We start from the raw sequence: 14488 nt of genomic DNA, 5'->3' as shown, positions 1-14488 counted from the left end.
AGAACCTGCTGCTAGCAATTTGCAGACCATATGGCGGTACACTAAAGTATACACGCGTGGGTTAAACCTCACCCAGCGTGAAGAAAGTGATCCTGTTAATTCACAGGACCGCAGTACCGCACTAGTGCGCGAGCAAGTGGTCAGCGGACTTAACCCCAGAAGGGATTGGAGCCCGATTAGACCCTTGCTGGCGTAACACCGCAACTGGGTGTGTAGAGAACCTTAAGAAATCTATGTGCACAAGAGTGCGAGCGATGCCGCACTAACGGACGCCACTAACCACCCAGACTCGGGTATGGAAAGCGCAAGGCATGCGCACGGCGCCGTACTGGCAGGCACAGCTACAGGACGCTGTGATGTGTGTTTAGTGCTGTAGGCTAAGTCGGGTGCTAGATAGCAGCCATACACCTTCCGCGAACAGACATTCAATAGGGTAGGGGTTTCCAAGGACGACTTGCACTCACAACATACACACATAAGCAATTGTAAGACAATACTAGCGCATGGCCGTGCGGTCATGCGCAGTTTATATAGCAGCAGCACAGGAAGAGGCCACAGCACTTTTGCCCTTCTAGGACCTGCCAAGAGGACCAATGGAATGTGCTGCAGAGCCTGAGCACATGACCCTCGATCTCCAACGGGAGACCTTACGCTGGGCATGCTCAGTACATGCAGACAAGGACTTAGTCCCAGAGAAGTCCGCTTGCTGCTGACCAGCACTGACTTTAATGGCAGAGACTGGAGAAGCAGCACTAACTCTCAGAACAGAGTGAGAATGAGCAAGACGCTGGGACCGACGTCCTTGCTGAGCAGGCTCCACTGCGGCTGGACAAGAATGGGAGACCGCAGCGGAAGTGGCTCGAGATTCCCCCTGTGCAGAAGCGGGAACTCGACCCCTAATATATGGCAGACTTGGATTCGTGATCGAAAAAACTAGCAAAATTTTATAAAATCGGTCAAAATCGGTAACATTTGGTAAAAAGTGGCAGAAAACATTTGTGTTGCCAAAAAAGCATTTTCAGCACTTTGGCAACAATAATGGTGGTGTATCATGAGCATTTGCATGTGTTTCATGAGGGTAGGGGGTTTGCAGAGCTCAGAGATGCGGTGCGCTTGTAAACTTTTTTTCTCCTAAATTTATGTGTGCATATGATATTGCGGCTAGCCAATCAGGAAGCAGGAAACATCCACAATGTTGTGCCACTACGGCTTGTGTCATTGGCTGCTGAAATCACATGTCCCTCTTTATATAAAGAGCGGACATCTTGTTTTAGCGCCATTTTGACACTGTAACAGCGCAGATAGGCTGTTAGCAGCAAGATTTTAGCTAGTTAGCTAGGCGGTTGTATATCAGTCAGTTAGTGCAGCTACCTAGTGTCCAGTGTGGCTGGTAAATTTACCTTCCAGTCAGCATTTTTTTGGCCATTACTGAGGTCCACAGACAAAGCCGGCAGGGCACATGACCTACAAGTGTGTTGTGCATTGCTTCATGCATGAATATAGCATTATAAATAATAGTTTTTTCACTAGTTAAATTTGAAACAGCCGCTGTATCCCACCTTGTCATTTAGTGATGTGGTGATATGAAACTGCAGACCTCAGGCACATTAAAAAAATATATTTTTTTTCTGTTGCAAAAAGTTAGACAGCCCGCCGTATCACACTTTGTCATTTTGTTGGGTTGAAATTAAGCTGTCTGTAGATCTCGCGCACAAAAATTTATTTCTGTTGACAAATATCATACAGTAAGGGACCTGAATTTAAAATAGTATGTAGCATCTAGTGTGTTATAGAGGCCTGATCCTGAGGCCACCAAAAAACTCTTGTGTTCCTAACGTCACACAGTAGGGGATATCTGACTTTCAAATTGTTTGCAGCATATCTTCTTTCTCATACAGGCCTCATCCACACAATTCTTCCTTCTGTGACTAACGTGATACAGCACACCATATTTCACTTTGGAATTTACTGGTGCTGAAATTCAGCTGTTTGTAGAGGTGGTGCAAAGTTAAAAATCTAATTTTTTTGGTGCTAATACTGTGCTCCTACCTCATTACCTGAGCAACATTCCTGGGAAAAAGCAAGGCTGTGATGGAAGGGGAATTAGGCTTGGTGTTCAAGGTGTATGTGGGGTAGGTGGTATGGTTAGTGAAAGCACTAGTACACCAACAACGTCACATCCTATGCAAAGACATCTGACAACTTCTGTTATTGGACGGGCTACTCCACTACCTTTCTTTGGCAGACGCACATCAGAATGCCTTGTCGATGAGGCCCAGAAATAGCATGTGCTCGAGTGGATGGCAAGTGCAGCTTCAACTGTCCTCTCCATCTCTTCCTCCACCTAAACATCATACCCAGTACAGTCCACAGAGGTGGCACCCAAATTATCCTTGCTTCTCCCCAGGTCCCAACTCTCCAACCATACAGCTGACTGCACCGAAGCACAGATTGGTGAGTCTGAAGAGCTGTTCACACATTGTTTCACAGAGTCAAGAAGAGTAAATCTGCACTGATTCCCAATTTTTTTTCACTTGGATCCAGCACAGGATGAAGTAGGGTGCGAGCAGCATCATGACCTTCGTCATCAGGCGTTGACCCATGTGGGGAGGTGATCCTGATGAGACTCAGATATCTGAGGCCCACACGGACTGTACTGTGCTGTCAGGACAGGAAGTGGAGGAGGGCGAGAAATGTGATAACACAGAGGATGATGATGAGGAGGTGTTAGATCCCAGTTGGCGTGAACATAAAGGCACATAGCTGAGTAGGTCATCTGAGGAGGAAGACGAGGGGGTCACTTTGCGCTGTACATTGCTGACATGTAGTGATGCAGCCATGATGAGCAATGCATCCTTAGCCTCAACTGTGCCTCTGACCAGCAGCATCCACAGGTCTGCAGCTCACTGGGGTGGCAAGGGTTGCCTAGCCTGCACATTTTTTGACACTGCAAAGGATGAGCCAACTCATGCAAACAGCCAGCTTTGAAGAAAAATTGAGTAGAAGTAAAAAGTGCATTAATTTGACTACTATATGTGTGAACCTTCACATTCGCAATCAAGATGTGTTACTCTGGGAATCTAACTGCACACAAAGGCAGACCAGAAGACCTCAACAACCACCAGCAGCTCCATCATTTGCATCTGCTTCTGCCTCTTCCTCTGTTACCTTTCCAACTATTGAGATGCAGGTCTTCAACCGCAGAATATAGGTTCTTTACCCGCTCCAGTCATGCCATCGGCTGTAAAGGAAACCGACATACCTGCTGCTTTAGACCAATCGCAGAAAACAAGCACATTACAACTTTTGCAGTCCATGGTAACATCTCTACCTGCACCTCTCTCGGTCCAGCAGGTAGCCCATTTCACAATACTCCACACTCTCACAGCACTGGGAGTAGCCCATGGTACCGCAGTTGTGGTCATGTAAAAGTTTGGTTCATCCTACACATGACAAAGCTAAGAGGTTGAACTCCATCATCTCCAATCTGTTGGCCACGGAAATGCTGCATTTCCTCCTGGTAGATGCAGACTGTTACCGTAAGCTGATGGCCATCACAGTCCCCCAGTACCAATTGCCCAGTAGCCATTTATTTTCTCAGAAAGCTGTGCCTGCACTACACCAGAATGTCACAGACATCATCACCCGTTCCTTGACTAAACCTCTGACTGCCAAGGTGCATTTCACCACAGACACTTGGTCGAGTAAGCATGGCCATCTCTCTGGCAGGAAAATGGATGACTCTGGTGGCTGTGAGGGCAGGTGCTTCTCCACATGTTTTGGAATCTCTATGGCTTGCAGGACAAACCTCTACTTTTCACACTTCCACCTCTGCTTCTAGCTCCTCATCTATCTCCTCTACAGCCTCCAGCTGCACCCTCAACCTCTGCCTTAATGAGACATGCATTCCAACTTTGCAGAGTGAATCCACACCACCTCAATACTGCACAGCCAGGGATCACCGCAGTCAGGCAGTATTAAAATTGACATGCCTTGGAGATCACAGTCATGTAGCTGAAGAGTTGTGGACAGCTCTTCAGGTTCTGTTTGATCAATAGCTGTCTCCGCTGAACCTGTCCCAAGGGAAGGCCGTGTCCAATAATGGCGTGAACCTGATGGTAGAATTATGGTGAGCATGGATTACATCCTCAACATGGTGGTACAGCATTTTCTCCACCACTGTTCTGGCCTGGGTGAGCTGTTACAGAAAGCATGGAAGCTGTGTGCTCATTTTTGCTTTTTTTGTACCCCTCAGGTCATCAACTTGCATTGATAGAGTGGTCTCTGTCCATGCCAGTTAACAGATAACCCACAAGAAGAACCATAGTCAAAAAGACCAATGTATACAGAATATAGAAAGCTTTATTAAGATAAATAACAGGTATTTCAATAACAGTAAAAAACGATCACCGTGCTACCCACAGCACACACAAAAATGGGAAAGGGGAGGGTAGCCTTACATCGCATAGCATATTATATGGAATGACCCTGCATGATGCATATAACATTACAAAATGTAAGTAAATACCGGTCAGTTCATACATCAGTAATCAAGGGCACAAACTCCCATCACATATTTAGCGGTAAGAACAGCCGAGGTAAACATATACATACCGGTCAACCGTGTAGATAGATAAGATGAGATGAGTAGGCATACCACCCCCGTCCCCCCCGACGCACGTTTCGGCAAATGCCTTTCTCAAGGGGTATGTGGATGAACTGCTGGGTCCCTTATATGTATACTCATAGGTGAATAAGGCCGGACTAAATGATGTACACCTGTACCATCCATTCTGCCGTGCATGGCACGCATGATCGCCACCACCTGAGAGCACAGGGGCCCCATGTGACCCAGGTGAGCCGACACCGCGATACACAGCACCGGAAAGACGCTAAAAAACATCCATCCGGAAAGCGCCGATTTGGGCATGCGCAGTTGTAAGGGCGCGGCCATGTTATAGAAGGCATATTAACAAATTACGGTGCGGCTATTTTGTTGGAGACGGGCATGCGCAGTTGTAAGGGCGCGGCCATGTTGTAGAAAGCATATTAACAAATTACGGCGTGGCCATTTTTTGGAGGCGGACATGCGCACAGAGAACACTACAGGCATAATATCGTCCGGCACTAAGAAGACATGCGCAGAAGATACCTGGCAGCCATATTATTAGAGTGCAGGATGTAAATTACAGCACAACCATCTTGATGAGGATGGATAAGCGCTGCAGAAATATGTATATCTCTCCTTCCTGCCATCATAGTATATATAGGCCCACAGGTTAGATCCATTAGGTATATATAGGTGCACACAATGAAATAAATATCATAATGTAAAGGTCAAGATTTATCAATGTAGCATCGCGGCACCATATAACTACTAGAACGATGTATAGATAAGAACACACATGAGACACCGATATCAGATGGTACATTCATAACCATGTATCCAGGGGAACACCTCCACTCATAAAACAGAGTGAAAGGAGTCCAAAGGTACATATATAGCGGCCACCGAGCAGTATACATATACACAATATAAACACCAAAAGTAAAAAAGAAAGCAAAATAAAAAATAGAGGTAGCATTACCTGTCTAGAGTAGAGACAGGGACACATAACACAACCAACGCCCCTATACTAGTATAATATAATCCACCAATTATTGCCAACAGACAATCATAATTAACCGTCGGCTAGCAGCATAGTGAGATGTTAAAAATAGTCCAAAATTGAGAATACTTCAGCCTGAGTGGCCAGATGTTGATGGTAGTGTTATCCTCAGGGGCACCCACGATATTCGTAGTAGTTTATGTCCACAAGGTACTCAGGAAGGTAGATGTCAATCCTCATATGTGCAACAACAAATACTAAAAGGAAAAACAAAAAGCATTAAAACCACATAAAATAAACAACATGCAGGGATCTACACAGAGACCGAAGGATAGAGCAACCGGCGGACTACAAAAATGGTGCAAATGAAATATTCTCATTTAAACCATCAGGCTGGACAGTCTGGAGACGCCATATCCACTGCATCTCCAGCATCGCAAGCCTTTTAGAAAGTTGGCCACCCCTGATGTTGATTTTTAATGAGTCTATGCCCCTAACCCTAAGCAGGGAAAATCCCTAAAATGCCTCGGCAGGGTTTTAAGCATAGATCCGTCCATGTGGCCAGCGGCCGTCTGTATTCCCAGCACATGCTCCCTGATTCTGACCTTCAGGAGATGTGTGGTCAGGCCTACATATATGAGGCCACAGGGGCATGTAGCATAGTAAATTACGTAGCGTGTAGTACACGTAAGATGTTGTCGAATGGAATATACCTTTGTGCCCTTAGAATTAGAAAAGGAGTCACAACTTTCCACATTTGGACAGGCGACACAGTGGCCACACGGACTACATCCGGATCTTGGTGTAAATCGGTCCAGAAAGGTCAAGGGACTCTGGTGCACGTAATGGCTACAGACCAAATGATCCCAGAGATTTCTGGCACGTCTAAATGTCATAGAGGGTTGGGCTGGAAGAAATTTCCTCATTATTGGGTCGACCATAAGTATAGGCCATGCTTTCTCCAGGGCGATATGTATCTGGGCAGATTCAGAGCTAAAAGTAGTGATAAATCTCGATACATTCCCACTGGATACAGTGGAACGATCAGGGGCCCCGTATATCAAATTTGCACGTGGAGTATGTTTGGCCCTTAAATATGCTTTTTTAATTGATCTACCACTATAACCCAGCTCCTTGAACCGTGCCTGTAACTCCTCAGCTCTTTTTTCAAAATCTGCGTTGGTGTAGCAAATGCGTTTAAGGCGGAGGAATTGCCCTACTGGAATTGACTTAATCATATGCCTTGGATGCCCTGACGTGGCATGTAAAAGGGTATTAGATGACGTCTTTTTTCGGAAGATATCCGTATTAAGGATGCCCTCAGGGTCTCTCCTCACTGTCACATCCAAAAAGTCAATTGACTCAGTATTAAATACAGACGTCAAATGAATATTTCGGTCGTTGCTGTTCAGGATAGACATAAACCGCCCCAGGACGACGGATGTGCCCTGCCAGATGAAGAAGATATCATCAATATACCGTGTCCATAAAGGGACACGGTCGATTGATCCCTGTTCATCTGACAGGAAGAGGTCCCTCTCCCACAACCCCAGGAAAAGACTGGCACACGAGGGCGCAAAGGCCGCTCCCATGGCGGTCCCCTGGAGCTGTAGGTAGAAGGACCCCTTAAAGACAACTTGCATTGATAGAGTGGTCTCTGTCCATGCCAGTTAACAGGCTGATATGCGATGTGCTGACACAGTGGGATTCTATTCTGCACATGTTGCAGCAACTGTGGCAGCAGCAATGAGCCCTGATGTAGTATGTTATGGCGTATAGCATGGGCCAATGCAGTACGGATGTGGCACATATAATGTTTATGGAGTGGGCATGGATCAAGGATCTCTGCACCCTTCTGCAGTTTCAAAAAGGCTACAAAGATGGTTAGCACTGATGACGCCATCATCAGCAACACTATTCCGGTCATCTGTATACAGAAGTAGACTTTGAATAGCCTGCAGGAAGAGATGGTGGTCTCAGAAGAAGAGGAGGAAGCAGAGGAGGATGTGGAAGGGATAACATTGTCTCTAAGATCCAGACTGTCATCACACAGGCAGGAGCCAAGGGAGGCTTGATTATTACAAATGATTGGAGCTGGTGATAACAGACAAACTGTTGTCGAAGGTGCAAGATCCGAGGAATAAATGGAGGAGGCAAAGTTGATGGGTGAGCAACTGTCATAAGAAGAAGAAAATCATCCCCTCTCTGTTCTTTGTGGTTGGTGGGAGGGGACGCAGGAAACAAGCATCATTATAACCCAGACGCCAACACTGCATGGGCTTGGATTTCATAGTAGAGTTCAACATATGAGTGCCTTCTTGCTGCTCTCTCTGCCTATCTGTATTATGATCATTGCATAGTTATGAATAGGTATACTACTGACCAATGGATAGCGACCCTGTTAAATCCACTGTATAAAACTAAATTTTGCCAGATGCTTCCATCCCCGAAAAAGGACCTGTGAATACTGGAGTATCGAAACACACTTTTACACAACCTTAAGAGAGCTTTTGCCCAGGACAGCATTGAAGCACAAAGTTCACATCGCAGCTCTAGATTTCCAACCTCTGGCACAGCAATTTGTCAATGCCAAAACATTAGCAGCAGCAGTACTGTAAATGGAAGAAGCAATTCATTTGAGTCATTTGACACTTTATTTAGACCAACTAATGCACCAGCACAACAGAGTCCAAGTCTTACACATGGAGAATGAATGGAGAGGATGGTGCAGGAGTATCTAGAACTGAATATCAATTCCATCAGGGAGGGTTTGGACCCTTTCACATTTTGGTCTTCCAAAATGGATGAGTCGCCTGAGCTCCCCTCACACGCCTTGGAGGTTTTATCGTGCTCGGCAGCCAGTGTTCTATCAGAACGTGTCTTCAGCACTGCTGGTGGTATCCTGATGGATAATAGCAGCCAGCTGTCCCGTGAAAGTGTAGACCGCCTAAATTGAAACAAGATGAACAAGCCATGGATCTCAAAGGACTTTTACACCCACATTGCAGACTGTGCAGACTAGGTGATATTGCATTTTTTACTGTGATGCATTAATGTCACAAAACTGCACTCTGTGATATCTTTAGTGGGACCTCTGTGGCTGCTGCTGTTGCTAACACAAATTTGTAGAAATGTGAACAGTCATGGTTGGTCTACATCAGCTGGGTTGGCTGTAGTGGAAGACGTGTCGGTCCCAATTATACTATTTCTATTCTCATGACATTTATTCCACTTTGGTTGTGTCAGGACCTCATTTTGTTAAATATGAAAACTCCAGGTTGGGTGTCCATCTGCAGGATTGGACATAGTGGAAGACCTGTTGATCCCTATTATACTGTTTCTACTGTCTTGAAATTGATACTACTGTGGTGGTGTCTGCCACTAATTTTTGGAAATGTGAACACTCCTGGTTGTGTCTCCTTCATGCGTGTTGACTGTAGAATTAGGCCTCCAAGGCCGTCAGGCCTCCACATCCTTGGATTCAACCACCCGTGTTAAAATCCTTCAATTTTTATGACAATGGTAGTCTAGAAAACTGATATTTGTGCCATATGAGTGTGGCACAGCATGAAAGCAGGTAGAGGTTGTTACATGTGGTATCAGGGCTTCCAGCACAGGAGGCCTACACCGATCCCTCACCCACCTCATCTTACTGTGACGTTCATTGGAAAGCTGTAAATGCTGTCCCAGACCCCAATACCTCATGCCTGGCTGATTGGTGCGGTTCCATGCTACAATTTGTACTGTGGGTGAATTGAGGCCACTTTCCTGGTGCCTGTCCCTCATTTGATATGTTTTGGCAGCATTAGGGCCGTTATAAGGTGTTGTACATGCGCTTGTTTTTGCCTCCCATTGACTTGAATGGCGTTCGGTCATTTTTGGTGAATATTCAACAAATTAATTGGCAAATATTGCAAATTTGGCGAACATAATCCGAACCGAACATTGAAATATTTGCTCACCTCTACTCCTGAGGTCAACCCATAGGCACACACTTGATATTTGCCATACAGTTTCAGAAAATGTTAGGAAGGGGTTAAAGGACTGTTACTTTATTTTCTAGCCTGTCTGTCATCAACAGCATACTACACTCGGCTGAGGAATTTAAGACTCAAGTATTCAGTCGCTAATTATCGGCAATTTTATTTTTAAATATTTTGTTGGTTTAATTATTTTTCACATTTGAGACAATGGGAATACAAATCTCTAAAGATTTCATTTTCTCCTTAGACCTTGTCGTCTGGTTATATATACAAAGATGGTTAATGTAATTGTGTTATTACTGTAGAATATGTGACATTTACTGATCTGCGTATTCCACATTTTCCAATATCGGTGATATGTTGTGTATATTCGTCTGCTGATCTTAACTTTCTTAGATCAATATTAAGAGAACAAATACAATTTCATTACTAATAAATAGAGCATGAAAATATCTGCGGTAAGTGATCTGAGAAGTCTGAAATCAAATATTTGTTATGGATTTTGCCCCAATTAGTGACTAATTTTAAGAAACATGATGCACAAACCACAGAAAAGTTGTTTTAAGTCTAACGTCTAGCCCTTGCATATTACTAACATGGATTTCTCAGCTAAATACCTAAACACAACCAATAAAATATATCGTTTGTCCCACAAATCGATAAGTCAATGGACAGAAAAATAAAGAAAGGTATTTCTATTAATTTTTATCATTTTTTTTTAAAGTATATTCACTATGACTGCCATTCCCATTCTACAGACCCGTATAACACATTTCACTTTTACAATACTTCATGTCATATAACCAAAACCCAAAAACGCAATGGTAGAATTGCTGATTTTTTTATTTTTTTAAATAGTTCTATTTGGACAGATGTTTTTTTTTTCTATTTTCTTTTACATTAAAAAGTTGTATAAATTGAGCCACAATTTAAATGATCACTTATTATTATTATTATTATTTACTATTATAGCGCCATTTATTCCATGGCGCTTTACATGTGAGGAGGGGTATACATAATAAAACAAGTACAATAATCTTGAAAAATACAAGTCACAACTGGTACAGGAGGAGAGAGGACCCTGCCCGCGAGGGCTCACAATCTACAAGGGATGGGTGAGGATACAGTAGGTGAGGGTAGAGCTGGCCGTGCAGCGGTTTGGTCAATTGGTGGTTACTGCAGGTTGTAGGCTTGTCGGAAGAGGTGGGTCTTCAGGTTCTTTTTGAAGGTTTCGATGGTAGGCGAGAGTCTGATATGTTGTGGTAGAGCATTCCAGAGTAGGGGGGATGCACGAGAGAAATCTTGTATGCGATTGTGGGAAGAGGAGATAATAGGGGAGTAGAGAAGGAGATCTTGTGAGGATCGGAGGTTGCGTGCAGGAAAGTACCGGGAGACGAGGTCACAGATGTATGGAGGAGACAGGTTGTGGATGGCTTTATATGTCATGGTTAGGCTTTTGTACTGGAGTCTCTGGGTGATGGGGAGCCAGTGCAGGGATTGACAGAGGGGAGAGGCCAGGGAATAGCGGGGGGACAGGTGGATTAGTCGGGCAGCAGAGTTTAGAATAGATTGGAGGGGTGCAAGAGTGTTAGAGGGGAGGCCACAGAGCAGGAGGTTACAGTAGTCAAGGCGGGAGATGATGAGGGCATGGACTAGGGTTTTTGCAGATTCTTGGTTTAGGAATGTGCGGATCCGTGAAATATTTTTGAGTTGGAGGTGGCAGGAAGTGGAAAGGGTTTGGATATGTGGTTTAAAGGAGAGATCAGTGTCAAGGATTACCCCAAGACAGCGGGCTTGTGGGACTGGGGAGAGTGGGCAGCCGTTTACTGTAATGGATAGGTTCGTTGGGGAGATCGCGTGAGATGGGGGAAAGATGATGAATTCTGTTTTGTCCATGTTAAGTTTTAGAAATCTAGTGGAGAAGAAGGATGAAATAGCAGACAGACATTGAGGGATTCTGGTTAGTAGGGAGGTGATATCTGGTCCAGAGATGTAGATCTGTGTGTCGTCAGCATAGAGATGATACTGAAAGCCGTGAGATTCTATGAGCTGTCCCAGGCCAAAGGTGTAGATGGAGAAGAGCAGGGGTCCTAGAACTGAACCTTGCGGGACTCCGACAGATAGGGGGCGAGGTGAGGAGGTGGTGTGTGAGTGGGAGACGCTGAATGTACGGTCAGTTAGGTATGATGAGATCCAGGATAGGGCCAATTCTGTGATGCCAAGGGATGAGAGGGTCTGCAGCAGCAGGGAATGGTCCACTGTGTCAAAGGCAGAGGACAGGTCCAGGAGGAGGAGGACAGAGTAGTGTTGCTTGCTCTTGGCGGTTAATAGGTCATTGGTGACCTTAGTTAGGGCAGTTTCAGTGGAGTGGTGTGACCGGAAGCCTGATTGAAAGCGGTCGAAGAAGGAGCAGGAAGATAGATGGGAGGACAGTTCAGTATGGACATGTTGTTCCAGTAGTTTTGAGGCAAAGGGGAGAAATGATATAGGGCGATAGCTAGATACAGAGGATGGGTCAAGAGAGGGCTTTTTGAGGATAGGTGTGATTGTGGCATGTTTAAAGCTTGAGGGGAAAATGCCAGTTGTTAGTGATAGGTTAAAGAGATGGGTTAGGGTTGGGATGAAGACTGTGGTGAGGTTTGGGATGAAGTGGGATGGGAGTGGGTCAAGTGCACAGGTGGTGAGATGCGATCTTGAGAGTAGAGTGGAGAGTCTGTCTTCTGTAATGGTGGAGAAGTTGGTTTTGGAGGTGGAGGGCTGGGTAGTTGGGAGGAAGGGTTCTGGGGGTTGTTTACTAAAACTGTTTCTGATGTTCTCAATTTTCTGCTTGAAAAATGAGGCGAAGTCTTCAGCTGAGATGAGTGGGGAGGGAGGAGGTGCTGGGGGACGGAGGAGAGAGTTGAAGGTGTTGAATAACTGTTTGGGGTTGTGAGACAGGGAGGATATGAGAGATGAGAAGTAGGTTTGTTTTGCTGTGGCGAGCATGGTTTTGAAAGCAGTGAGGGACTGTTTGAATGCGATGAAGTGCTCGATGGAGTGGGATCTTTTCCATCTGCGCTCAGCAGCTCTGGAAGCTCGCCTCAGTTCTTTTGTCATGCTGGTGTGCCAGGGTTGTCTGTTGATTTTGCGAGCTTTGGTATGTGTGAGAGGGGCAAGAGATTCCAAAGCTGCAGCTATTGTGGTGTTATATAGAGTGGCAGCATCATCCGCATTGTGTAGGGAGCTTATGTCTGTGAGAGGGAGGAGGGATTCAGAGAGTGAGTGAAGATCAAGGTGTTTAAGATTTCTGCGAGGGTGTGAGAGTTTGTGGGGTGGTGGTTGTAGACAAGGAGTGGAAAGGGAAGAGAATGTAAGTAGGTTGTGGTCAGAAAGAGGAAGAGGTGAGTTTGAGAGGTTAGATAGGGAGCAGAGGCGGGTGAGAATGAGGTCCAGTGTGTGACCATCTTTGTGGGTGGCTGTAGAAGACCATTGAGTGAGGCCAAAGGAGGAAGTGAGAGATAGAAGTTTAGTGGCAGCTGAGAGGGAAGTGTCAATGGGGATGTTGAAGTCGCCCATGATGATAGTGGGGATGTCAGCGGCGAGGAAGTGGAGTAGCCAGGTGGTGAAGTGGTCGAAGAAGGTGGTGGCTGGCCCTGGGGGACGGTAGATGACAGCCAGTTGGAGGTTGGAGGGGGAGTAGATGCGCACAGAGTGCACCTCAAAGGAAGGGAGGGTAACAGAGGGTGGCAGTGGGATTGGGGTGAAGGAGCAGTTATCTGACAGGAGAAAACCAACTCCTCCGCCATGCTTGCTGCTGGGGCGGGGTGTGTGAGAAAGGTGGAAGCCACCGTAAGAGAGTGCCGCAGGGGAGGCTGTGTCAGAAGGGGTGAGCCAGGTTTCAGTGATGCCGAGGAAGGAGAGTTTGTTATTGATAAAGAGGTCATGGATAAATGGAAGTTTATTGCAGACAGAGCGTGCGTTCCATAGTGCTCCAGATAGGGAAATTGGGGGAGTGGGGGCAGGATGAATGGGTATGAGGTTACTGTGGTTGCGAGGACGTGTAGAGGATCGTGGCAGGGGATTAGAAATGAATGTGGGGATGTGATGAGGAGGGCCAGGATTTGGGGATATGTCGCCAGCAATGAGGAGCAGCAGACAGAGCGTTAGAAGGTGTGAGCTGGATAGGTCATGATGTGGCCGTGTGTGCCTGGCGAGAAAGGATTGTATGTGGAGGAATAGTTCTGTGGAGGAGGTGAGATGACTGGGGAGGATGGAGGGAGAAATGACTAGTTCTTTACTGGGTGGAGGGACTACAGGAGATAGGAAGAAATAGAGTAGTATGGGGGTGAATGTGAAAAGAAACCGAAACATTATAGTGGTTTTCTATTCCTTTACCTTCCAGTCAATTCCAGTCCAATTCTAGTCTAATTCATAGCAATTAAAAAACTGCAATTTAAAAATGCAATTTCTAAGATGGTCAGACACGTCTGGTCAGACTCATGGCTATGAATTTATGGGCACCTAAGGGCTCACAGCTGAGAGGGAGGATGTGGGCGTGTGTGTCTAGAGCACATGTTCACAGTTAAGCCAGGTCATAAAGAGGGGGTGGGGTAGATGGCCACTCAGGTATGCAAGCAAGAAGCAAGGGAAGTGAAATACGAATGGATAGAAAACAATGGGTAAGCAAAGCATACCAGGTGGGAATTATATGCAGTTCACATAAACACACATTGCAGGAAAGGCAGAGTAGATGGACAGCAGCATACCAGGTGGGTATTATATGCAGTTCACATAAACACACATTGCAGGAATGGCAGAGTAGATGGACAGCAGCATACCTGTGGGTAGACAAAACAGCTTGATTAGAGGATACAGGTGGTGATGAGGATGATGAAAGTACAGCAGTGATGAATGCTC

This window comes from Ranitomeya imitator, unplaced genomic scaffold (assembly GCF_032444005.1).
Source record: "Ranitomeya imitator isolate aRanImi1 unplaced genomic scaffold, aRanImi1.pri SCAFFOLD_1043, whole genome shotgun sequence".
In the NCBI taxonomy this organism is placed as follows: domain Eukaryota; kingdom Metazoa; phylum Chordata; class Amphibia; order Anura; family Dendrobatidae; genus Ranitomeya; species Ranitomeya imitator.
This window is presented reverse-complemented; position numbering follows the sequence as displayed.